The following is a 24,046-nucleotide window of genomic DNA, read 5'->3' as shown; positions in this document are numbered from 1 at the left end:
ATAAAATTATCAAATAAATGTATACTTTTCTGAAATAACTATGTATTAGAAGAAACCCCAGTGTTTATCTGGCATCATGTGCTTAAAACTAACATTTTATGGTAGATAAGTTCTATGGTAAGCTGTTATTACTACTTATTGTTTGCATTATGGTAGCATCTAAAGGTTTGGGCCCAGCTGTGCTAGACACTGAATAACAGTTTTATTTGTATTTACATTCCTCCTGCCCTGCCTAAACACCAGTCTTTCTCTGCTTGGTCAATTTCCAAAATCCTTCTTCTAAACACCCTTAAACCTCTGCCACTTCCAAATGTTCCACCACCTGTCCCAGGAAATACCCTTAAAATCTTTCTTTCAACCTATCCTTCATCTTACCTTCCCATAATGTCAAAAGAGGTGGCTGAGTCCGACACTCACTAGTTCACACATCTCATCATTCCCCTGCCCGTCCTCCACTAAATCAGTCCCAACAGCCAACGTCCTTAGTGTTGGTGCAAACCTTTTCTACCACCGCTCTCACCAGGCTTGTAGGAAAATGGCTGTCGAAGCTACTAAGCTACTCTCTTCCCTTTGTCCCCATTGCAGTCTTGGCCGATCAGCGCCCTGCCAGATGCCTTGGCTCCTCAATCAACAGTTCCAGAGTTGGTTCCCTTGCACAATGTGTTATCATTTATTGCTGCTATAAAATGGCAACTAATTCTCTCCTTCCCACCACATCGTTCACAGAAATTGATAGGGGATTATATTTTAAGGGAACCTTTTAAAAGCATACATCTAGCATGACGTTTTGAGGCAACAGTTGCCTTCAAACTGGGCAGTAGAGTCTTCCTTGTTCTTGCTAGTACGTTCCTCCCTCACTCCTTGTTTCAAACAGCACACATGTGGCTAGCTTTTAATAAGAAAGCAGTGTAATAATGTCACCAACACATAGTGACTTCTTTATTTGCATATTTGGAAAGAGAGCTGTTAATTCAACAAAGCGATAAATAATGGAGACCAAATACAACTAATTGCTAAAGAACATCACCCATGACATGTTGTTGCTTTTTAGAGTGGCAGAATGTTCTTGTATTCAGTATACTCCCAGATGAATTAGAGGGGTGCATTTTATACTGAGATTTGTGGCAGATCTCTTTTAGTATTCATAGGTGTGCCAGCATAATACAATTCATTTAGGAATATGACACATCTGTGTAATTTGTAGGTGTTGACTGTCTAACCTTCAGACAACTTGATGGAAAAAAATAATTCATCCATAACAGAGACCTTTATTTTTCAATCCATAACATTCTATTTAATGTATTAGAAGTACATGAAAAGAATGGAAAACCAGGAAAAGTCAAACAACAGGAAGAGAAAGAAATGCCTTACAGTACAGCATTTCAACAAATAATGTAGAGATGGATTATTCCATATTTTCAAATCCTTTATAGTGAAAGTTCTATCAGTCTTTCTATGGGTCTATTTTACTTATCGTTGTGATCAAGTAAGAGAAAAGCCATTTCAGTCCTATATAGATATGACATTTATTTTTCCAGCAATTCAGACAACTCGAACACGACAATACTGAAGAATATGTTATGAATATTTCATCTCATGATTAGGATCATCTTCAAATATAATGCTCTACATTCACATGCCTTAGCTGTGGTGTGACATATACAGTTGTATAATGTATGTGCATCACAATAATTTTTATCAAAATAAAACAGAAGTTACCGATATTCAAGGAAGGACAATAAAAAAGATAGATAGCCTGCTCCTGTAATTGTATGTCTCTTCCATTTAAAATAAACTATTTAATTGCAAGAGAGTAAGTTTTGATTGCTCTGAATAATAAGAGCTTTCACTTAAGAAGGCATGGTGCATTCTGGGGCATTTTGCCACGCATGAGCGTCAGAGTACCAAGATGCTGTTATCTGCAGTGTATGAACTAGTTCACAACTATCCCAGGGCTAGTAATTTTGCATTTCAAGAAATGTATTTTATGGTCATATTACAGTTTTCATCTTTGCACTAAGAGTATCTCCCAGGCATCCTTTGCAGATTATGGTCCCATCTGGACCAGGAATAGGTGGTCATGAGCCTGGATTTTCCTAGTGAACCTATCTTTTTTTTTTCTTCTTTTTTTTTTTTTTTCTGTTTCTTTTTAATTCCCAGATGTGTACACAGTATACAATTTGCCTTCCCTTTGCTCCGTGACAGAAAATCTTTTTGAAGGAGTTTTAGGTTAGAAGATACTGTCCCATGAAAGCAGCCCCTAAGCTGAGCTCCCAGCTTTTTTCAGTGGCCTGCTCGTGACTATCTCCTCCAGCAAACCCACAGCCGTAGCTTCTTCACCCAGAGCTTTGTTCCATTCTCCAATCTCCAGCCCCACCACCCTCCACTTCTTTGGTCTGTGTGGTCTTCCCTCACGGCCTCAAGCTTCCTTCCCTTCTGCTGTGTGCTGGCATTTTTCTCTATGGGAGGGCTCAGATGATCCTGTTGGGTACAAAAGTGCTTTTAGTGATCAGTAATTTGGAGTCAATAAACCTCTTTAGTAGCAGGGGTTATTACTGAGCGAAACTGTGTCTAGCTCCATTTCTAGCCTACTTCCCAACCCCATGCTTCTCTTTGCAGGAGGGGACAGCAGAGCCTCGGCATTTGCCTGCCATGCAGTTAACAACAGCGATTGCTCCAGATAAAAAGAGCTACGTCGTCATTACCAGGAGGGAGGACTGAGTCTAACAAAACACATTGCATGAACAGTCGGGTAATTGGATCCCTACTGGAAATGCAGCCTGAGTAATAATTTCAGATGGCACCGATGGTGTTATAACAGAAATTAAACCTCTATTGTCATATTCCAGTGGATCCAGTCCTAACCGCAGGCAAATGGTTTAAAGGCACTGCTGCATCCGTGGATACCTGAACTTCTCAGGAAAGGCTTACCCACTTTGAAATTGATACCAAATTGGCAAAATACTCCATTCCTTCTGAACTCAAACTCTTTAGTTTAGGCACACAGGGTATGTGAGAAAGCAACCTTTTTCTAAAATGCACACAAGAAGGAAAAGCCTCCTCTGCCATCCAGTATATTGTACATCTCTTGGCTGGATGAGTGTGAAACATATTCTGGAGCGTGATAGCATGCACGGATGTGGTGTGCTACTTTTCTTTCAGTAATGAATTTTATGCCTGCCTGTTTCTGTTCCTTTGTCTATTTTTAATTCAAATATGTAAAAGCTTTTCTTAATACAGACTCCCAGGTGTCAGTTGCTGCCTGGAGTCCCTTTTCTTTCCTCTATTGTTCTCTTAATTGTTACTTCAAAACAATTAGCTGGGCATTCATATGCAAATGAATGCAAATGTACAGGGGATTGGGTGTGAGAGAATACCACCACTCGTTAATTTCCACTTCAAGGTCTGCTGGTAGGAACAACAAAATTGCTTAACAATGTATTTTTCCTGGGCCATAAAGGGTGAACTCACGACGATTCCAGCCGTCCTGCTGGCTCGGCAATTGTTAAGATTCTGCTGTTTCTCGGTAAGATTTTTATTTATTTATTTATCTGGGGCTAGAGATTGTGCTAGCCTTGGCACCCTAAACTGCCCTTGCCCTTACTCATTTACACTCAAGGACATGCCTAATAATTTGGATACAATCCTTATTAGGATATAAGGTAAATTATTAATATTACTGCTATTAACGTAATCCATTAAGGGATAAAACCTCTCATTTGAAGGAATTCCTCATGTCTCTGACAAAATAAAACTTTTATAATTTATAAAAGAGTATGCTTTATTGCATTTATGCCTTAGAAGAAAGATACACTGACTGATACGCTGGGACTGGGGATGAATCCTAGAGAGACTTTGCCAGTTGCTAAGATAAATCTCATCTCTTTTGGAGCAGTTGTATTTATTGTATAAATCTGCATTCCCTTTCAGGCTGTATAGTAAAACTCCTTATGAAAAATAGTTGGTTATTCAGCATTCAGAACTGCTTTTCAAAGATAAATACCTTAGCTTTTCAGATCCAATTAATATACAGAAACCAATTAAAAGACCAAATCCTGTAATCATTAGGCAGGAAAAATTCAGAACCACAGACTATCCTGAGCAGGAAAACCCACAGCACAGCAGGAAAACTCCATCACTCGTGTGTGACTCTCCTACCAGGATCCCCACGGGGTAAGGTTGTCTCTAGGAGGCGTAACTTTAGAAGGACATTTCTGAGACTGTGGGAAGAAGTGATTAACTTTTAACTCCACAACTACTTCTTTGTTACATTACCTTCGCGTTCTTCCACTTTTGCCTCTGAAAATCATCTAGACAGCAATAAGGGACCACAATATTTACCCCTCAGGGCAGGTAGCGTCTTTGTTACGCAGTGTGATTCCCGTGTTTCACCAGATGCATTCCTCATGGAAAAGACAGACGTCTGCTGGGGGGTGGGAGCTGGCTTGAATTGCCTTGCTCCATCACTTACCAAGGGGTGGCGGGCTGAGTGTTTAGGCCTGGACACACAGTTTCTTTAGATGTCTAAATGCTACTGGAGTCAGTGGAAGTCAGATGTTTGCGTGCCTTTAGCCAAACCTTAATCGTCCCGTGTCCTGGCTTCCTACCCCCAAGATGGAGTAATAGCACTGCCCTCACCGTGCTGTTGTGAGAATAAACATGTTTAAGACTGGGAAAAACTTGGGCACAGTAATGATAGGGACCATATAAATACCTCAGGCAAAGAGGCGCTACTATTTATACTACAATATAAATAAACAGTAGCAAAGCAGCTATGACTGATCTGAGGAATTTGATCTGGGGACTCTGGCCCTCTGAGTAACATAGGCCCCTATCCAAATGGATAGTGCTAGCAATGCACACTAGAGGTGGAGACCTTCTGCACCTCTAGAGGTGGCAACAAGAAAGGGGGACACTCCTCTGTCACCCCCCAGTTCCTCTGTTCAGAGGAGTGGATAATGTCATCAGTAATTTGGGTGGCCACCCCCAAGGCTTCACAAAACATTGTGCTTCAGGGGAAAGAGGGATGATGAGTCTTCTTACCTTAATCCCTGCCCTTCCTCTCCGTGTCCTTTGTGGCCAGTGTTCTATTTAAATTAGCTTTTTTTTCTTTCTTTTTTTCCCCCTCCACAGGCATATCCATTTATGATGATTTAGCCCTAAGTAAAGACTTAAGGGTTTTGTCCAAAACTAATACACAAATGCCAGAAAGGGTCTTTAACCATAATACTTCTATTTTTCCCCTCCTTAAATCTTGGAGAAATTGAAATATCTGTCTTCATTACAACATAAGCACCTGTGGAAACTTGGAAGGTACTGGATATATCCCCTTATGGGAAGAATAAATGTCTCATCCCCGCAGACTGTGCCCTCATTGCAACCTGTTCATACCTCACCAACCAATATATTTTATCTTCATATGTGGTGGGACTTAAAGAGGCAAATAAAACACATCCATCTTCCAATAAGCATGCAGGAAGTTATTATTAGCCAGTGGGCTAATAGTAAAACACACTGAAATACAAGAAAAGGATGATTTGAACAGGTGAGGCTTTAAAACATGTTTTACCCTGAAGTTTTCACTGAAGTTTTGTTCTTAACAAGTTGTCTGAGACCTTTGCCTTTTGCTTTATGAGGCTGACAGTTGCAACTTGAAAGTCCAAGGAATATTTTTAGTGGAAACAGGAGATAGGTGCTGGCAGGGTGTTTTAACAATGGCCTGTTTGTTTTGATAACAAGATTCAAAGAATGCATTATTTATAATGCCCTGATATGCACATATGGCTCTGGTTGTATGCAGTGATATAATAACAGAAGTGGTTTCTTACAACCTGTCTTCACGGCACTCCCAGATGCCTGCTGCTGCTGGGGCCAGAATTTCACATGCAGTTTGAACCAGCAAAGCCGGCAGAAGAAGTTCCTCCCTAGACTGCTCATTCCCACCCCATGCCCTCTCTCCCCTCTGCTGTCAGCACAGGTGCTTACACTAGGTTTTGAACCAGATCAAGGAATCAATCCAGGTTAAAACTCACCTGGCAAAAAAACCCCAACAAGTTTAACTGCTTATATTGTTATGCTCATGATGCTGTGGCCTGAGTGTTCCTCGTGCTGTGTGTTCCTTTAGGGCACTTTATAGTTGTCCTTTCTTTGCACAGTCCTTTAGTCTAAACTAAAAAAACCCCACCCCTACTTACTCTAATACTACTACCACCATTCTTGGTCTTTACACACACCAACATTATTTTATATATCTATTTTACATATATGTGTCAGTAGTAGTATTATTATGTGGTCCTTTGGCCCTTTTGATCCTTTTGCTCTCTGATCTCACCACCGGAGCAATCACTGATGGAAATTGGACAAAGAAAATGTCCGCTGTTTTATTTCTTTCCTTCTGTACTCTTTCTGCACTTTGGGGATTGATCAGATAGGGCCATATTCAGATGCTGTAAATTCCAGTAAACTCCAAATACCTAGTGTTTTCCACTAACCAGTGGAATCCTTAGGTCTTTAGAAATATCTAGGCAGTAGGAAATACTAACTCTAGGCTTCCTGAAAAGAGCCCAGAAGCTGACTGAGCTCGTGATCTGCTTTAAAGATGGCTGATCCATCAAAACCTGCTGCAGTAGCCCAGGGCTTTTATTACTAGCCAGCAATGCAGCCCCAGCTGCCTGCTCCGTGTGTTTCACAGCTGAGAAAGGAAGCCTGGACCAGTCTCTTCCCACTCCTGTACTTGGTTCTTCAGATGGGGTCTAGAACAATGTTTCTTTATGTTCTTTGCTCTTTTCGGCAAACTATCGCCAGGTGCTCACAGGCAGATGTCCCACTTTAGCCCTTTTGAATTGCCTGGGACATCAATATAAAGCATAAAGATGTTTTGCATAACTCTGGTCTCTTAGAGGCAGGTAGCTGTGATGAGGCTCCTGATGAGTAAAAAGGGATGGTAATAATTTAAAAGAGGAAGTATTCCTGTGTATCAAAGCCTTGGCTGTAACATAATATATATCTAACATGGTTTTATGGAGGATAGATAAATATGTAGAACACAAATAGCGTAAACCCATTGCCAACATCAAAGCATGCAGATTTCAGAAAGGGAAAGTATGATTAGAATGTGATTCAAGGTATAAAGCTTTTCATATCTCTGCAAAATGCATGTATGTGTGTATACATATATTTATACTTAAATATATATTGATGAGTTCTTTTGCATATTACAGTTTCTAAAGCTCAGATCTCTTGTCTTTAGTGTGTTCTAGTATACATTCTTCTCTGTTTGATTCTCCCCTTTACGAACATAATTTTTTTTTAGCAGACAAAATCCCCTACTAGCCTTTCTCCTCGATAATCTTTTTACATTTTTCCTTATCTCTTCCTTTGCGTCTATTGTCTGATTGTAGCTCTTACACAGGCCTTCACTCAAGGTTAGTGAAATTAAACATTAGCTGGCTTAATAGGTAGCTAGTAACAGTAGTTTATCTACCAAGATAAGCTTCCAGATTTTGGATGTCTCAAATTTCTTCTTTTCCACTTTCATTATTTTAAGACATTGTTATTTGAGGAGTTAGTGACCCATCTCCTTTAATGTTGCTTACAAGCAGTTTCCCTGTATAAGACCCTGTGATAATTTCTTCTCTGGCAGGTTGCAGTTAAGACAGTTTTAATACACCACTTTCTGGAGCAAAAGGCTATACTTGTTTCAGAATGTTTAATCTTTAACTTCTAATAGCTTATACATACTGGAGATCCCATGTTCATCTCATGTGCTGCAAGATAATTACATTCTAAAATGTACTAAATGGATCAAAGCAGCAGGGCAAATTGGGGACAATTCTGTAGGCTTGACTGTCTTATCAAGGCAGGGGAGAAAAAAGTAGATTTGCCATCTATCTTTATGTAGATAGCAAAAGCAGGAGGTTGCCAGGACATTTGGAGCTGAAGCATTATAAATGGAGGAATGGATTTGAAGCCTGGTCAGAGGCCTCATGGATTCATATAGTAAAACTATACAGTCGGCTGTGGTTGCTTCCCTTCCACACGGCAGTCTGAAGGGCAAGACATGGGAGTTTTGTAGGACATAGCCTTTTGGGCTAGTTATTACAAAGCAAATTTACATTCCAGACAAACCTAGAAATTTGTAATTTTTCCATAAAGAACAGGGTCTCAAAGAGCCGGTGGCTGGACTTGTGTCTCATGCTTTGTCTGAAACCATCTTTTTGCAGGATTAGCTCAACCAGAGATTAACCAAGTTGAAAAGCCCTATTAGGAGCTGCTGCTATGATCCAGGGCTTCCAGATCCTCGCAGTCAAAGAAAAGACATAGACGTGACACCCAAGTGCCTGGGATAAACACAGCCTTCTTCAGAACAACAATCTTCTGCTACAATTACCTTGAGTTTGTTTAAACCCTGTTGAAGTAGGTTCAGTCCAGAGTTAGCGCTTGGGACAAAGTCTCCTTGTCTGAAACAGCCTTTTCACTTGTGCACAGTCAATAAGATCTGCAGACATCATTAGGACATTAGACATCTCTGATGAGATGTGACTGGTTACATTGTGTGAGGCAGACAGTCATTACTGCCTTTTTCAGAAAGACTTTTCACGGCTCTGAGTGACTGACCCCCAGTGCCAGCAGCTCACTGCCAGCCTTCTGCAGCACAGCAATCGAATAAACAAATCTGCCTCTCCGACTCCAGCTCCTATGGCTCGTAGCCCAACAAAAGGGTGGCTGGGGACTACTAGAACTGTCATGTCATGGGACATTGGCCTCTGCTACTGACTAATGATCTTTTCCTTACAGAAGTCGGTGCTTTGCTTTGACATACTCTGTAATTATTCTCTGTAAAGCTGTCCTGTCTGTTGCCGCTTAGCCACTCCAGATGAATGCATCAAAGGCTTAGAAATGCTTTTTGGATACTTCTTCACCTTTGGGTATTTCCTAGGTTCTGGTAGCTAGTCCAGGTGCTGCCAAAAGCTTGTTTGAATGCAGTGGGCTGGGGGCTTTCCATACTACAGCTTGTGGGTTTTAACAGCTGAAGTTGCCACCCTTTTTTCCCCACCGACACAGCTGGAACAGTCTCAGGTGATGTTAGCTTCTCATCCAAATGGTTTCCTGTGGTTTAATTCATGCAAAATCAGAATTCAGCAGCTGAAATACTCCCCCGTTTCAGGTAAAGTTTTCCAATATTATTTAACAGGCTGTTGTCAATCAATTCTAATTTAGTACTTTTTTCAGTACTTTTCTCCTCATCTAGGTCTAATTTTCACAATCCATCTCCTTTCTCTTCGGTTGCTCTATAACGTACCTCATCAGCTATAATATTCTTCAATATCTCACCACTTTTGGGGCCTTCTCCGATCATTGTTCCTTATTCTACTCTGTTCCTGTTAGAATCCATTTTATGAACCTTTTCTTCCTCCCAACTAACACCTCAGCCCCGAATCACTAACCTTTTTACAGTGACATTCGACATATTTTTCTGTTTGATGCATATTGTCTCTTAAAACCAAACTGTTTCTGCAGCCTGTAAACCCTCTTGGAAAGTAGCTACCCTTTATGCCGCCCCATGACACAATATACCCAACTGAAGCTTCAAAGAGCAGGGGAAAGGAGACTGGGCAAAGATAAAGTGGGGCCTTTGTTAAACAGAGTGTTTCTGCATCCATCTTATTCTAGGCAAAAATTCCGATAATCCACAATACTATAGCTTTCATGTGCTGGGGCACAGTGCCAGTGTTGCAACTGCTGCAGAAGGTAAGAACAAAGAGGGAAGATAAGGAGTTGTGCTGTAGGGGGGAAGGGAGGAGTGGGGAAAAAAAATCTTTTGCATTCCTGGAATGATTGTGACACAATCATAATAATTCTGAAATAATTATATTTGTTATCAGTCAACATAATTTCCTGCATTTCTACACACAACGTCATTTTCCTTTTCCAGCAGTCAGGCTGAACAAACGGTTCTGTTCTTGTTATTATTTTAATACGAAGCAGAGTAATGTTGGTTGAACTAATAATATAAACACAAGCATATCACTTAGAAATGCTTGAAGATTGGCATTTAGCCTATTGTTTCCCAACATGATGCAACCATATTTGTTCATTATCACTTTTTTCCTCATGTTTTGCTGTAAAATGCCATGGTGCTGCAGTATTGTAAGGACAAACACTGCAATATGGTTAAAGACTAACTCTTTCAGTTTAAGTTATTATCCAGAGCCCATTACTGTAGTATTGGAGTGCATAAGAGAGTCTATTTAGTAGATGAAAGAAAAATAATACAAAACCAGTATCACGCTGTTTATTCAAATGCTGTAGGCTAGAGCGCTGTGTATGACACATTTAAAATGACTGATGGTTTTTCACTTACAGTTTAGGAGAGAGGATGCAGACCCCCCTGCTGGGGTATGACTTTCTTCCACCAGACAGATCCCTGGCTCCCCAGAGGGACTCGTGCGTCCTTGGAGAGGCAGGTCATGTTACCTTCAGTTTTCCTTAGAGACTCTGTCAGAGAAGGAGGGCAGCCTTAGCCTGGGCCATTCAATTCCCAGGAGTTTTGCCATAGGAGATGGAGCCTGTTCCCTGCCTTCAGCAGGCACTCTTCAAATGAGACTTTTGAGGCGCTGCCAGCTCTCTCTGGTATTATTCTCTATTGCTAAGTGTCTTGCACTTATACTCATAGAGACTCACATGAACCAAGAGGAAACTTCACACCATTTACTCTCGCTAAAGTCTCTAGGCAGTACACCGAGCTAAAAGGGAGTCCTGCTGGTCAGGAGTACACAGCTCATTAATATAACTGGATTAGAATTTGGTCCTTTTTGCTTACCATATTTGCTTTACAGTCTGCTTTTATTGTTGTTCAGATATTTCCCATTGTCATATAAAATGATTAATATATAAACATGAGACAAACAAAGACAGACTCCAAAGGATCTCCAATGAGTTTACTGGAAACTGAGTACAGGAAAATGAGGACTGAAAAATACACATAAATAAGAACAGGCTTATTTATAACAGCCAGAAAAAGAGGGAAACCAATTCTAGCTCTTTTGTTCCTTCCCTTCCTAATAAAGGTCAGTTAAGATACTTAACTCATATGCATCTCCAATTCGGTTTTCCATACACAGTACAGAGAAGCATACAGCCTTTTTGTGAGATATTATGAAAGATAACAGTGTAGGAGGTTACAAGAAGCGTGATACAAGGATCTTTGTCGGATATAGACTCACACAACATTTTTATTAGAGATGTGGGAGCAGAAACATAGCCTGCTGATTGAATTCGCAGATTTTATTAAATTACGAGACATGATGAATACCAGTGCGGACGAATATATAATGGAATCTCGAGAGGCTAAAATGTGGCAAAATAAGGTTCAACTTGGCAAAAGTCATATGGGTTAAGTTTTATAAAAAGGCTACTTTAAGGTAAAATCCATCTCATATGGTATTTTGGACACCTGGCATCTATATGAAACCATTTGACTACTCTGATGACTCCTAAGCTTGCAGTGTTCTTTAAAAATTCTGCTATGAAGACTTGGAGTAGTGTGTAAGAGAAGTTTATGTGCCAGCCAGCTTCTTTCCCTTTAGTCTCATTTCAAAGTCACATTGATGAGAACAAAGGAAGTTTCTCAAGCAAAAAGAGCTGAAAACAAGCTAATGAGAGAGTTTTCTATTAGCCAAATTGGCTGCTTCTTTACAGGGACGTAGCTGCTTCCATGAAATAGAATCAATAGTATCCACTGCTAGATATAATTTCTTTAATAATTGTCATTACATAAACATAGATACATAAATAGAAAGTGCAAGAAACGTCTAAGGATGTCTAGCTATGCATAGTTATGGGTAAATTCTAAAAGTTTATGTCGTTTGACTGGAGGAACTGCAACACTTCCTACAATTTATGCACTAATTACAGGTTTTTAATATTTTATCAAGCAATGGACATTCCACTTAAAGGCTGATTTACAGGTAGGCTCAGCACCCCATAGCTCCAGCTGAACACGGTAGGATCTAGAGATCTCCACACATTCCTCCTCTGATTTGTAAATTGGCGAGCACCAAGTGAGCGCCAATGTCAGCAAATTCAGGCAGAAGAAGAGGAAGCAATTTTATGCAGCATGTAACCAACCAGTGGTGGAATCACCACCATGGAAATTGCTGAAGTAAGTCCTTTGAGAGGATTAAAAAGGGATTAGGTGTCCATACAATCAGGAACAACATTTTAAGTTTTGGAGCCTTACTACCAAAGTTACAAGGGTAATGAAGCCTCATGCTTCAGAGCTTAACTTGTTGATCTGTGGGGGTTAGTATAGATTGTCGTCTCTATTATAATACAGTCAACAGTTGAACTAGGTCATCACTGTTTTTGTGTTAACATCCTTGTGTTTATAAGAACCAGATCACTGAAGACCATGAAGCAATGCTCTCCCCTAGTGTGACAAGACGTGTTTCTGTGAATGCAGATTTGTTCTCCTTTCTGTGATGCTCTTGGAATATGTCTTTACCGAGAGGACAGAGTGGGGTGGTCATACGCAGAGGAAGAAGGGTTGTGATGAACATGAATTTGCTCCTGATCTGTTAGTTTGCTGAGTGCTACTCTAAATAAAACTGTTTGTTACTGAGTAGTTAAGATTTAAGTAGCCTAATAAACATCAAACAATATACTCCTGTAGTCACTCTTGTATCTTTCTTTGCAATACTTTCCTCAGTGTTTACCCACCCCCCATGATTGTCCATTATTTCCAGCTTGTACCATTATGCACTGCCCTGTACTCACTTGGTCACCATAGCCGTCCCTGGCACTCGTTGAGACTTTTCTCCTGCACATGGAGACAGGCACATGTGTACTGACTTACTTTTCCATGCACTCAGGTTGGATCAGTAAGGCCCTTCCTCTTCTCAGCTTGACAACCCAATGAATTTGCTTTTCTGTTGCATCTTGAGGAAGATCTCAAGGATCATGCTGAGGTGGCAAGTGGAGGGCAGGCGCTTTTACCAAGCTGAATGGCTGTTCCTTGAGGCGCTGAAGAGACCGTCAGGCTTCAGGAGGAGCCCTTCCACTCTCTCAATGAAAAGGGGCTTTGATGTACCGGCTCTTTCAGCACTGGGAAAAGGCAAGATACAGCTTAAGAGATCCACACTAAAAGGGCCTTAGATGGGTTAGAAAAAGCACAGATCAGTTTTCTTTCAACAATGCTGAAACTCTTCTTGATGGCTGCTGTGTTTGCTGTTACGCCCTGCTCCTATTAGCCACGTGCAGCAGCAGCAAGATCATGGAGAGGCAGAATCATAGACATGAGGCAGACTCCACATGGTGAGATGGCCACAAGGCTCTCAGAAAGACCACATCAGCTATCTTCTTAATCGGTCATTTTTGTTTCAATTATACGCAATATAACTAATACACTGTGTGTTTACCTCTGAACTGTTTACCTTGCTTCCAAAGTCCGCTGCGGATTTCGGATGGACCAATGAACAACTAGCAGCAAAGATAAAAGCCTGGAGAGGTGGAATAATCGCTTGAATGGAGATAGCAAGACCCTGCAGAGAGATGGGTAGATCTACAGTATTTTAAAGCAGTAATTTAGAATGAAATTCTCCTTTTACCTCTGAATCCTTTAAAGGATGTGATACAGTACACCTGTAGTTTTGGGATAGATGCAGGAAAATGTAAAACTTGCTAAGTCAGAGGTTACGGAGAGTTTGCAGGAGGAGCAGTAATGGCTAAGCATCTAGAAACCTGAAGGGATGCCACTGCGACTGGATTGTAGGAAAAAAGGAAGAATTGCTAAGGCAATGAAGTACATGCTCTTAAATAAGAATCAAGGAGCACTGTCGCTAAAGGCTTGTCTTTGATATATGGACACTGTATCCTAACAATTGTTCCCATTCAGGTCTTGATAATTTAAGATTATTTTTATAATGCACCTTGCTGTAGCATGCAAATGATGTAGTCTTGTATGGAATTGTATTATACAACAACGCAAGGACCATCTGAACTAAAATTAATGCATGGTATTAAATCAGGTACTTAATCACTCATTTTAGTTTGATTTACTGAAGCTATTGTGTTCTTGTTCTATATTACTGAAAAAATTTAACAAGACACAACATGTCTCTGAATACCACGATATGTAGGCTCACTTTTGGAAGCAATATAGATCATTCTGATTCTTAAAAACCCAATTGCACTATTAGAATTGCATATTAAAATACCCCCTTCTCCTCTCAAACTTAAACACACCCATATACTGTCCTATCAAGTGGCACATTAGTTTCCCATGTAAAAAGGCTATTAAAAGGACAAGATAAATTAATTTCAGCTGGCTACAACTGTTTTATAAAAATACTAAAATACTTTTTACTGCAAGACTTTTAAAAATTGGTCTGTAAAGGGGGCTGATACATTTTGTGTATGCTACTGCTCTATCTTCATTTGGAGATAAATTATCACATTATACTCTTTGCTCTCCCACGTGCAAATTAAGTTGTCATTCAACAACTCATGAAGAGGCAAGCTGCAACAATCCATAAGAACAAATAATGCAGATACTCTTTGTCTAAAAAATGTGGTTTTATGTATGTATGGTTTTGTGATCCCCGCCCCCCATCCTTTGTACCTGACTACATATTAGCGAGATGCTTGTAATTTCTTTCCCTACTAACTGGACACCATTAAAATCCTATTGATAATAAATACAATTATTTTTCTAGAAAAAAAGTCTATTTTCTATGAGTTTACTTTAAAAACATGTTTCTTTTTTGGCAAGAAAGTTTTGACTTGAATTAGTTTTCTCAGAAGAATGCGAGTTCCAGAATAAAAAAGAAATAAAAAAGAAAATGGCTTTTCCAAATTAGTATACGAAGAGAATATCCAAAGCGCATTGATGTATTTTGTTTTTACATCACCAAACTCTGGTATTTCAAGTCCAAAAAACCTGAATATTTTCAAAATAATGACATTATACAATAATGCACACTAAGTATTTTTAATGAAATTTTTTTTCTATAAAACTTTCAGCTGGGAATCTGCATGAAAACTATCTAGCAGTCTCTAAGAAACTCTGCTCTGCATGTTTCTACACGAACTAGTGACATTTGGCAGTGACCTCTTGAATTGCAGCCATTAAAATTTTTCCTGTGTAAGAATTTCTTAGGAACGTTCATGTTTTCAATGGAATTTATTTTTCATCAAGTAGAGTTGAAGAAACAAGATCTTTCTCAGTATTTTGAGTCGAACCTTTCTCCAAGGCTTCTGCCCTCTCCTCAAGTTAAATTTCACAAGACAAATTCTTCAAACTAGTGGAAATCAGCAAATACAAGTACAGCAGTGTTACAGTCCTGTATTTCACCTGAATTAAACAAGGTTTTGCAAACAAGGTAGGTATAAAGGAATATATCTCACTCACGATGTCAGTGCTAGATCAAGGCTGTGGTCTCTCTTCCTTACTGCTTGGTGAGTACAGTGCCTGTGAGGCTTTCAGTGCTAACTTTTTATGAAACGAGAACAAAACATAGGCAAAAGTGACCCAGTATTTCTATTCTCAGCAAGTGAGTGTATTTTAGGAATGGTTTAAATCATTTTAAAGTCACTGAATGTGAATGGTAGCATCTCACAATTTTTGTCCAGATCACTTCCAGTCTTATATCTACAGTGACAGGGGGAAAAGCACCTGGGACTTTGGTAGTCTGCCATTATCCTCCATATCAGCTATTAGTGCTGTGCTATGTCTTCCCTAGCTCAGCAAACACAGAGTCAATCGTGCCTGATCAACTGTCTCTGGAATAGATGGTCTTTTCTTCCATGAAGTCACCAGACGGGACCTGATTTTTGACTTTCTGATTAATATTTTATTTTTCTGTCCATTATTCTGGCTTTCCTACAGCCTACTGATTTCCCATAGTACCTGTCTCACAAGTACACACCTCTTCTCCCTCGACTCATGCTTCCCACAGTCAAGCAATTTCGTAGGTGCTTTTCCAGCTTGGACTGGACACAAATACCTGATGCTAGAAATGCTGACTCTGGCAAAACTGTGCTTCAAAAAAAAAAATCAGTTGAGAGAAAGATACCAAGCTGTTACCCAGGGCTAGACAGAGGCTCATACTGCATGCCCAGTCAAGCACTTTGAAATCCCTTTTCCCTCAACTGCAATAGCTGGTGGGTAAAGCTGCCTGATTAGAGCCAATGCTTTCTCTGCGCAGGCTAACGGAGCGAGGAGGAGAGGACAGAAGACCTGCAGAGGCTTGTTTTCGTCTTGCGGAGGCGTGGCGCCGGGCAGCAGTGGTGGCATCCCCGGTAGACGCTGGGCAGGCGCGGACTGTGGCTCTCCCACGCTGCGGACACTCCTGGACTGCTCCCTGGGGCAGCATATTGAACACCTTGCTTCAAAGGCATGGCTTGTGGCAAAGCCATTCAGGAGCCTACAGCTTGTACTGTTTTCCTTGGTGTTTAAAGTCCTTAACCATGGTTGCAAAATAGCATATGCAGCTGCACCTTTTGCAATTCATGTTCCTAGAGGAACACAGGGTGAAAGAGCTGTAATCAATGAATGGATCCTGGTGTCCAGGAACAGCAGATATCAGATAGATGAACACATCTCTTTTTAGAGAGCTAGGCTTACTCTAGAAGAGTATTTAGATTTGTATGTATTGAAAAGGTAGATTATGTGGGTATTTTACACATCAACAGTAATAACCTCATGCCAACAGGCTCTTTTACAGGATGAAGTCTGACAACAATTTATCTGATCATAGTAGCCTGACTACCCATAGAACTCAGTATCTTCATACAATGGGTCAGGAACTTCATCCCTATCTAACAGATGGGAAAACTGGGAGGAAGGGAACCAGGATATCTGTAATTCAGCTGATAAAGGAACCAACACTTCAGGTACCTGTTTGAGTGTCGTGTTCCCCATGTGTTTTCGCTGACTCCTGAGAAGGACTGTGCAACTAAATTCTCTGTCTGACTTAAAAAAAAATAAATCAGTCAGAGTCTAGAATGCTATTCATAAGGCTAATCCAACTATGTAGCCTTTTCTCCTGCAAAAACCCAGCAGAGCTGTCTTTTTTTTTATTTCACCATACACAAAATAAACTGACAGAGAGTGTCTGCTAGTGGCCTGCTCTGCAACAGCACTGAGTAAGTGCTGAAAACAACAAGTCTGCAGTGTAATATGATAGAGAAATTGTTCTGCAAGGTCTTGACTCTGACCTTACGTTACCTGTATCAAAGTAGTGCAAAAAAGGAGACAGAAGAAACCAGCCGGGTCCCCTCTAAAATTATCGCTGACACCAGGCCCACCGAGTGTAGATCATAGTATATTTCTATGAATAGAACTTGGAGGAGTTGTGGAAGATTTGCAGATCCTGTAATTTTGCAGCTGAAGCTGATGACTGGCAGCTGACCGTGGCTCTGCTGGCTGAGGAGTGAGCGGGACAACTCCGAGCTGTCCGAGGGAGATATACAAGCAAGTTGCAAGGTACTTCAGTCCTTGGAAACCGCCTATCTTTCTAAAGCTTTTTGTTACATCAAAATAAATGTCAGGGAATGCAAGCATGGCAACATTCTCCAGTTTATCAAGTGAAACCTCTAAAGAATCTCTTGAGCCTCTGTTTGCCAGTTGCACAAATCATCAGCGTGCTCTTGGATGTGCTTACCAGCCTTAGTGGGTATTACTTGTACTAGAAAGTATCTGAAGGGTCAGGACCCATGAGTTATTATTTCTACTGCAACGCCTAAGGGCACTTAATGGGAATTAGAATACAAGGCGTCGAACAAGGCACTTAAGCATGTAGCAAAGACGTTCTGGCAATCTGCAGTTTGAGGTAGACAGCAGTGAGTGTGTGTACCAGAGAAACAGGGAGAAGAGGCATGAAAGGAGTGTAGAAGTGGTCAGAGACTAAATACCAGCACTATTTGATGAAGAAGTACTTCTTAAAAGCAATGTCATATGGATATTATACATATTGGTCGAAAGCTTATGTGCAAGGCAAAATATATATGTGCTGATCATTACTCTGTGTTTTAGGTGTGGAGGTTGGGTTTCCCTGTGCAGTGACATTACAGATGTCTACAAATTGTGTCTTACATCTAAGTTGTTTATAACATGATTGCAAACAGCGAGTGTATTGTTTCAACACGGTTAATGTTTATGAGCTGCATTTCAGTTTATAGGTGCACACAGATTGCCTGGAAAAGTACCAGGCCATTCCTGTTTTAAGTTAGTGATGAAAAAAGACTAAAGTCTACATACTCCCTTCCAGTGTAAAATCACACTGTGAGAACAAAATGAGTCCAAGAAGTCTACAATTGTTTGGGTCTTAAGTTTCTATAAATTACCTCATGCTCTCCTCATGTCTGTGAGATTATCTGAGATTCCAAATAGGGCTATTTCAGACCAAGAAAGGAAGAAAATAAAGACTGGGAATCCATGAGAAATCAAGACTGCAATGCTGTAGATTCTCAGCATAGACATGCAAAAAGACTTTTTCCGAAGGCTTTCCTTTGGCCACCACCAGAACCATCAACAAAGTCCAGCTGGTTGCTGTACTGCTTTTGGCTCCATGACCCATGTGCGCACTCTGGGAAGAGGGGGCTCACGCAGTGTAAATGGATTTAATGCTGCTTCAAGCCACATTAACTGTACTCAACATTTACAGCATATGGTTCCCAGGTTTCCCAGTGGAAAATATAATTCAGACCTGCTGCTCCTTAGCTCTTTGTACATCCTCTACTATACCTCCTGTTTCCCTATGACCTAAAAACCACTTGGAGGTATCAGAGGACAAGGACATGCAAATGGGATAGGTAACATCAAATATTCAAAAATAATAAATCAAATATTTCTTGCCTTCATTTTCCCTCCACTTCATTAGAAAAGACATAAAGCAGAAAAATGGACACACTAAATGTAAAGATATCAAACGATAAATACCCTCTGTGTTTTACAAAAGAAAATAGGAAAGAATGCAATTAAAACTTATTTATAAACAGAATTATTTTTTTTTATTTTATTTTACTTGTAGTTTTTCTCCTATCTCTGAAAACTGCCCCTCTGGAAATTAATTACAGAAATACACAGGTAAGCAGCAGTGCATAGGTAGAATGGGGATGCACAGTTTACCAGCGTTATGTGTTTATAGTTTATAGAAGAAGAGAGCAGTCACTGAATGGACCCTTCACACAGATCCCTCTAACTCCCCCAGCAGTGGGATGTGTGATGTTAAGTATTCTGTGCATAACTCTCCCTGAACAGTGAGAGCTGCATTACTTAAGCTGCCAACTAGATTACACATTTTTACCTGCTCAGCTGTAAGAGTTAAGAGCTTGGCTTGCCAGGGATGGCACGGAAAGGAGGTGTGCTGGGAAAGGAGCAGGACACCCCTGTTAAAAGCTGTGCATCTAATTTCTCATGCAGGGTTGTTTTCACTCATTTTCCTGTTCTTCAGCACTTAATGATTTTTCTGTCATCAATGGAGTTTTAATTGAGTGGGATTAGGGGTGGATTAAAGGATCTCATCAGAGCTCATACTCCCTGCATCCACTTCCTGTTGAGTCCTCTCAACAGAAGAGCTTTTGACATTAGAAAAGTGAAAAATACTTAAGACAGTGACACAGTGAGGGAGAACTCAATTGAAATGTAACCAAGGAGTTACAAGTGTAAAGGCAAGCGTGTCATAAAACCTTGGAGATCAGAGAAGGACATGGTTTACATCACTTTGCCCACTCCTGGATTTCACCTGGCTGTATACAAGAGGGGTTTAAACTTTAGCAGACACAAAGACATCACCTCAACCCCTTCTTCAACTGATTATGGATTTTTTAACGAAAGATGTTTTCCAGCATATAGCTGAATCAATATTAAAAATGTTGTAAAATTCACAACACAAAAAGCCCATGGATTTACATTTCATTCTGAATTTACATTGGATTTAGAATCAAAACTACAGTAGGAGCGTAAACCCTTTCTTTCTCCTTTTATGCCAGGGAGAAGTAAGATATCAAAATTATGCATTTATTTGGGTTAGTTATCTTTTTACTTTTTTCCTGAAAATACTTTATCTTATCTAACCAGGAGAAAAGGGAGAGGGAATAGAGTCTCTGAAAATGAACCTATGGAGTACTTAGCCAGACATGGGAGAAAATCCTGACCCAGCAAAGAAAAGAAAACACTCTCAGTGATTTCAGTGGGCACAGTTTCATATATTGCTTCCCACATAGAGGAAAAGCTTAGTTCTGCTCTTCATGTCCCACTTTAATCACCAGGAGTTACACATGCAAATCCACAGCAAGACTGTAACTAGAACATTTAAGACTAATTATACAGCTCTGGGAACAATGACCAAATCTCATCACAAACAATTCTTTAGACACCATGAAATCTTGTCCAGTAACAAAAGTTTCCTCTCAGGTATGCACAGCAGGTCTCAACTAGGATATGCTACCGGTGTTAATGGGATGCATGTATACAGTATATATATACGCATTTGCAAGTCAAAATTTACCATGAGGTTCTGTGAGGGTAATATTAGTGATGTTTTCTCTTCCACATCTGTACTTAAAAGAAGCAGTGACATTTTAGTCTCTTGAAGGATGTTTTAGATATGGTTCTAGATACGGCTCAGTGAAGTCCTTCAAAGTTACACCTACCGAAAGGAGTCCAAAATGCTCTAGGCTAAAAATATTTTTAGCATGGACATTCTTGTAAAATGTGCTATCTGTAAGTAAGTCTTACATTGAACATGACTTGGTGGGGCTATTTCCCCTCCTCCAGGTTGTCCCAGGTCCCCATCAGCTTGCCTAACTAAAGGTGACTGAACGTATCAGTACTTTAGGGGGAGGTTTTTTGTTATTATTTATTTCTTTATTATTATTTATTTAATCAGAGTTACCACATGACTGGGACATATCCTCTTCCAGATGAAAACCTGTCTGCAAAGGATGAGAAGATATTCTTCATTGTTACAGAAAAATTTTTACTCATGATGCTATCACATCATTGTGAATTTGTTTGCTACTGAACGTATGTAGTAACATGAATCTGGCTGTTGAATGCCTGTAACTCCTTACCGATCAGCACATCTGCAGTGAATGTCTGGGATTTGATGACATCTAGTAGCCTGGCTAGATCCACTGTGTATGCATACTAGAATTCAACCTCATAGGGTTACCAGGTGTCTGCAAATTTGAAGAGAGGCTTCTGAGAGACCAACTATTTGCACTGCACAGCTGTTTTATGCATATGCAATAAAATAAATCCAACCAGTCTGCAAAACATCAGAATTATGTTATCATGGCACCAGAGTTACTTCACTGCACAGGTGAAGATACTTCTTTCCGGGAAATCCCAGACAAAGGTTGGTAGACCTGTACTTAGGAGACTGGATTTCAGACAGGTGCTTAGGGTTTGTCAAATAATGCTGTAACAGTTCAGACTTGTTGCTAATAGTTCACATGAAAAGACATATAAGAGAAAAAATGGGGTTCCAGGTCCCCATCTATTTGCAGTTGGAACATTTTGCACTCAGTCATGTGGAGCACAGCTGCAACGAGGCTGAGAATCACTGTTGAAGGACAGGAGCCGATGGAGATGCAACGCAGCACAGATAGAAATAAACTTAAAATACAGCTAGGAAAGGAAAACTCAAATTTACAGCAGCTTTTTCAAATTTCCACAACTATAAAGAGTGCATATTCACTCTGGAATATTGTTCACAGCATTCAGAAAAAAATATTAATGGAGAATACAGCTGCTAAAAATATAACCTCATGTGTTACTCTATATTTGCTAAACAGACCGTATCACAGGTACTTGACTATAATGCATTTCGTAATAATTTATGGTTTTTTTTTGAAAATACATTATTTTAAGCACGTGACTTTGAGCCCAGGGTGTTTAAAACCAAATAGCATTGTGTAAATGATGTTAAACTGTGAAAATGATGATTAGAATAACTCAAGAGTCAAATTCAGACACCTATTATATGCTGCTGAACTGGAGGTATAATTTGGTCTGTCTCACGTTGATGCTAAAAATAGGAATATTGTAAATGAAGTGGAATAAAAATTATGGCACAGGATCCCATGAGTTAAAGCCTTCAGAATATCAGTCTGGTGGTCAGACATAATCTAACATGGCCAATAGATTCTCCTGAAGTGCTCCTTGCCATTATGAGGCAATTACTGAAAACAGGCAGAAGAAGAGATGCTTTCAGCATCTTCCACAAAAGCAGACAAATGAGAAAACTAAAACTCATGAGATGCTTTGGAGTTCTCTAAAGCAAAGGAGATCAACGCTAAGAGTGATTGAGAACTCTTAGTGTCTGTGCTAGCAGTCATTTTTTTTCCTCTGCTCCTTTTCTGCTGTAAGGCAGACCAGTCCTTTAAGATGCTGGGAAGGAGCTGTTATCGAGTTGAACCAGCAGCTGCTGGTGAGAAATAAGACAATGAGAAACACATGTGTACACATAGATCTCATGGTCTCCTTCATGAGTTTTTTCCTTCAACATTTTCAATTTAAGAGTTGTATTGAAGTTTCACAGTTACAAACTCAGTCTTGGGCTTCTCATTAACTACAGCTGACAAATACTGAATTTACATTTATGTTTCAGGGAGTAAGAAAAGATCACAGAAAAGAAGTCCTTGATTAATTGCATCTGATTTTGGTAACATTTATTTTCTTATTTGCGATCATTGTTCATATTTTCTGGAAACTATTTTTTTTTAAATTAACAGTAGAATTGATTCCTGTCCTGGAGTTGCTATTTCAAGAATACTGGCCATTTCTAGGTCTTTTACTAGCTCCGTTAAAATGCTTCTAGTTCATTTGACAGTAAGAGTTCAAGGTAAGCATGTAAAAATACCACCGGCAGCAGAAGGAAATTGCCTCCCTCTATTTCCCTATGATATACAGAATTACATGATTTAAAAGTGTGATAGGATATTTATAGGTGAATCTGACCATTGCAAGAGTAGAATAACAAGTCCGATGGAGAAGAAGAGCAGTTTTCATATCCTCAGGTAGATGCAATATTTTCATAAAATTTCATAGTTTGCACAACTTGTTGAAATGCTGTAAAAGACTGAGAAGCACAGTCAGAACTTTGAATAAATTAGGTGATATGATTTAGATGTGTTACAAAAAACATCAGAAATCTGTATATAAAGAGGCTTTGTGGATCAAGGCTTTGAAATAAGCTGGATTTGTAATAACAAGGTTTTATAAAGCATCCATGCAGTCTAGAGGAGTGTACAGCTAAAATATTTCAAGGCTGAAGTTTTCTGTAATAACAGAGAAAAGAAGCATTTCCTCATTTGATTCATATTTAATTCAGCGCCCAAGGACATCACGTTGACCAAAACTCTCCATAGATATATGGAATTTGATATGACAACGTAACTTTCAGTCTTCTGAAGAAGTTTACTTTTCTCAGAGAAATTACAGGATATATACTTAAAGGATATATACTGTCTTTGTTAGGCACATTAATGAGTTTTTGGCACAGAGCTGGAGGCAATGCTGTTTGTGCTTGCCAAATAGAAAGTTTTCTGTATTCAGATCCTGTGAGACAACCAGGTCTTGGCATGTAGTTCTTTGTTGTTCCTTCGTAAGGAGAATACTAGAAAAGCAGGTCAACCTGCTTAGTCTAATATCATCGTTTGTTTAGATAACAGGTACAACTTCAGCTGGGGAAATACAATGGGGAAGGAGCAACATATGGTACAAAGTCATAGCCTGAATGCACGTTTTTACTAACTTTGAAAAGCTCCCAGGGAATTCATTGGAATCTATGTTAATCTAAAGTAGAAAGAGTTACTATAGTTACTAATACAATAGTTACTAAATATAATTCTCACTATATAAAGTGCACATTCTGGGATCCTATAAGTTGAAAAGATAAAAGATCTTTAATTATGTTTGCCATGGTAATAAATGATTGGCTTCCTTTTATATAGTTCCACTGTAGACAGAGTATGTGCATAACACTTTGAATATTTTCAACAATTCAGCATCAGCCAGGAGTATTAGAGTTCTTGCTCC

This window comes from Gavia stellata, chromosome 5 (assembly GCF_030936135.1).
Source record: "Gavia stellata isolate bGavSte3 chromosome 5, bGavSte3.hap2, whole genome shotgun sequence".
NCBI classification, from domain to species: domain Eukaryota; kingdom Metazoa; phylum Chordata; class Aves; order Gaviiformes; family Gaviidae; genus Gavia; species Gavia stellata.
This window is presented reverse-complemented; position numbering follows the sequence as displayed.